The sequence below is a fragment of the Cyprinodon variegatus genome, unplaced genomic scaffold, assembly GCF_000732505.1.
Source record: "Cyprinodon variegatus isolate N-32 unplaced genomic scaffold, C_variegatus-1.0 Scaffold657, whole genome shotgun sequence".
NCBI lineage: Eukaryota > Metazoa > Chordata > Actinopteri > Cyprinodontiformes > Cyprinodontidae > Cyprinodon > Cyprinodon variegatus.
The window spans coordinates 398014-402235 of NW_015151110.1; positions in this window are offsets into that span (position 1 = coordinate 398014).

A 4222-nucleotide genomic window follows, 5' to 3' on the forward strand; every position below is an offset into this window, starting at 1 on the left:
GGCTTTACAGACACCATTACGCAGCTGAAACAGACATGGATGATGCAAGTCAAATTAGGTCTACATTTTTCACCACGCCATGTCACACATAGGATTGTGGGATTATGGCTCCTGAGCGCCAGATAGAATATTCTGCAGTCAGGGTCATTCTAGATAGGAGAATTCTTTTCCCCTTTTCTCAGAACTATAGTGGCAAGCTGGTATCTGCTACAAAGGATTTTATCTTGTTTGTGTGTTGCATATGAAATCTTCTGCAATGAGGGAGACATAAAAAGTTAGTACATCTTTGTTTCATCAAGCTGATTAGAACACGGGTTTGATTATGTTGTCTCCCATTAACTCCCAGACCTCTCTCTCCACACACACCTCCACCAGCTCTGCCGGGGGAAGACCAGGAACCATGGTGGTGGGATTTGTGTGCTTAGATCCTCCCAAAGGTTATGTTTATATGCCCCGGTGGAGCCCAATGCAAACTGCCCCTGGGTGATTGGTCAGTTGAAGAGCGTTTCAAAAAACCCCTAAGAAAAAAAAAACATTCAGGCATGGTATGTCGCCTGGTACTGGGGAGCCAGGACCTCAACCTGAAGCCTGATCCTAACATTGGTGGTTGAGAAACCTAAACCTAAGGTAAGTGGGTTTCATATGATTTCATTAAACTCCTGTTTCGAATTCTGGACCAATACCGAGTTTGCATTCCAACATTTATCGTAAAAATGATGCAGATCTGCCCCTGCAGTACAGTACTGTTGCCCCACATGTTTTAGGTGTCTCCTCGCTGACAAACACCTGACTTATCTGAATGAATGATTAAGAGACTTCTGCAGCACATCATGGCTGCTGTCAAGGTCATGCATTCATTTTAATTTCATTTGATTATTTCCCGAAATGTAGCAAATTATAGGTAGGGTGCTTTGTCCAGTGGGTAATGCCCTCAAAGTGACAGGAGTTGACAGGAGCGATCAGGAACAGGTCCACAAGAGAGAAGGGGGAAAGCTGCGCATGTATGGAAATCAAACCACAATCATTCAGTGAGGGAACATGCACTGGTGTGTAATATATGGGCACCACCTGGTACAGTTCAGCATGTAACATGTTAAACATGTGCATGAGTGGTAGTTTATGGGTGCCTGTATGAAGTAAAGCTGCTCATATGAGTATTTGTTGCGTGTGTGGACTTTTGGAAGAATCCTCAAGCCATAGACAACAGTTTCCCATTATTGTGGGCTAGGTGGTTTTCAATCAATCATACAGTTAAAGTATTCAGAACCCTTGAACTTTTTGACCTTTTGCCGCATTTCAGGCTTCAAACGTAAAGATCTAAATTTGTAATTCTTTGTGAAGAATCAATAACAAGTGGGACACAATCACGAAGAGAAAGGAAGTTTATTGGATTTTTTTTTTTTTAACCACTAAAAACTGAAAAATGGGTTATGCAAAATATTTAAGCCAAGTTGTGTTAATACTTTGTAATGCCACCTTTTGCTTGGTTTACAGGTGCAAATTTCTTTGGGTATGTCTCTATCAGTTTTGCACATCGAAAGACTGAAAGTTTGACCTTTTTATCCCTGAAAAACAGCTGGATCTCAGTGAGGCTGGATATAGAGTTTTTATGAACAGCAGTTTTCAGTTCTTTTCACAGATGCTGGATTGGATTCAGGGCTGGACTTTAACTTGACCATTCTAACACTTGGATATATTTATTTTTGAACCATTCCATTGTAGATTTTTATTTATGTTTTGGATTATTGAGTGTGTGCCATTTCAAAGGATGCACCCTCCAAGGAACCAGGCTAACTGGACTGGGTCCTTCGAGGACCATGAAAATAAGGAGACCGGAAGAGTTTTGGCTATGGATTCAAACAGGTCCAGCCTTCTCCAGCTTTCACTCCCCTCCCCCACCCCTGACACCACCATGGACTCTTTGTCGCAACAGTTGACAAACAAAGCAGACTAAGAGTCGATACCGAACAAAAAAAGGCTGCATTTGTCAGCTGCATAATGAGGAGTCTTCCAATCTAAACGGCCTCGGTGCTGCCCTATGACGTAATCGGCCAATGAATCTGGCCTTCGGAGGATGCAGCTGCTTATTCAAACTCAACTATTGTCTTGTTGAAGGATACATCTCTGTCCCAGTCTCAGGTCTTTTACAGACTCCAATAGGTTTTCTTCCAGAATGGTCGTGTATTTGGCTCCATCCATCTTCGCATTAATTTCCCATCGGTGTTGCTTTTACGTCACACATAACGTTTTGCATTGTTGCCAAAAACTTTGATTTTGGTGTCATCTGACCAGAGCACCCTCATCCACGTGTCTGGAGTGTCTCCCAGGTTGCCTGTTGCAAAGTTCAAACAAGATATTTTTATGGATATGCTGTATCTCAGACCTGTCTGGTGTGTTCCTTGTTCCTCATGATGTTCTCTGCGGTTTAAGCAGACTTCTGAGACGATTACAGAGCAGGTGGATTTATATGGAGAATTGATCACACACAGGTGGATTCTATTCATTATCATCAGTCATTTTGGTTGACATTGGATCATTCAGAGATCCTCACTGAACTAATGGAGACAGTTTGCTGCACTGAAAGTAAAGGGGATGTTTCATTTTGCACTTCCCACTCTTCAGTTTATTTGTTAAGAGGTTTAGAATATCCAATAAATTTCATTCCACCTTATGATTTTGTCCCACTTGTTGTTGATTCTTCACAAAGAATTAGATATCTTTGTGTTTGAAACCTGAAATGTGGCAAACGGTCGAAAAGTTCAAAGGGGCTGAATACTTTCGCAAGGCATTGTATTTTAATTGCTCTATTGTAATAAACATCAGTTACAGTTGCTGTGAGGCATTCAATTTAAAAGGAAATGCAATGTTATAATAACATATAATTATTTTAATTAAACTTTATTGATCTCACCTTGGAGAAATTTACCTCTGCATTTAACCCATCCCCTTGGGGAGCAGTGGGCTGCAATCATAGGGCACCCAGGGGTTAAGGGTCTTGCTCAATGAGCCAGAGTGGCAGTCTGTGCGAATGGGTTTTGAAATCACAACCTCAAGAATTCAAGCTTTATGCCTTAACCACTGGGCCGCCACTCCCCTGAATAACTGGTTTCCTTCAACAATGGTTGAAATATAATGAATTTAAAGGAATTTCTCATTTTTTAATTGAATGGTTCCAATAACTTTTGAACATGTTCTAATTTACTGAAAATCTCTTTTAAATAAACATCTCAATGTGTAAGTTTTGCTCATATCAAGCTGCTTTGGCAAATATTGTCTCAGCATAATTGCCAAATGTCAAATTACCGTAGGTCAGTGTTCTCTTGCCTATTTGGCCAACAGGTTCTGCAACAAATGGTTTTGGGAGTGTTGTGTTTTGCAGGTCTTAAAGGCTTGATTTGATTTATAAGAAAATGAGCTCAATGACTTTTAGAATTCCTTTTATGATACTTCTCTGAAGCCTTGTTAGCCAAAGTACTCCTGAAAGTATTGTATGTAAAATCAGACATTTATGAATTACTATAAGCAAAAGTCAGAAAGGGAAATAAGCTTTTAATGATGCAAAACAATACACAGTTCTGAACTTGAACTTAATGCTGATGTACACAGTAAAGTAAAAATAATTGTTTACTTAATACAAAGACAAATAATGGTGATCCAATAGAGGCTGCTATATTTGGTCCAGGATTTCATGTTTGAGTGCCAGCGGCAATTATTCTCTAAAAGGTTTATTTTTTTAGACTTTAAAGTAAATTTTTGTGAAGTTTGCTAGTTTTAAATTGTTCCTTTATCTGTTTCAGAAATAAATCATATTACTGTGAAATTGGATTAATGAAAGCGAAGAGCTGGTCAGACTTAAACTGTTTTATTTATCTGATTTTCACAACAAAACACATTTTTTTGTTGGATACAATGAATGTCTTTGGTTTCACAACAGAGCAGCTTTTGATCAGATTGTTTGATGCTGCAGGCTAAATCAGCACGCAATATTTAATGGCTTTATGATTCTGTTCTCAGTCAACTTTCTTATCAGTAATTGAAACATGTTTTACAGAAGACACAACATTTTCAGGCTTTTGATTTGATTTTGGCATATTTGTGAACCCAATTATTGTGTATTAAAACACTCTTAGAGAGGCCTGGAGACTGCCTGAGTATGTGCTGGATAAAAACATACTGTGGGTTTCCTTTTAAGGTAGATTGCAGGGTCCACTTCTTTCAAAAC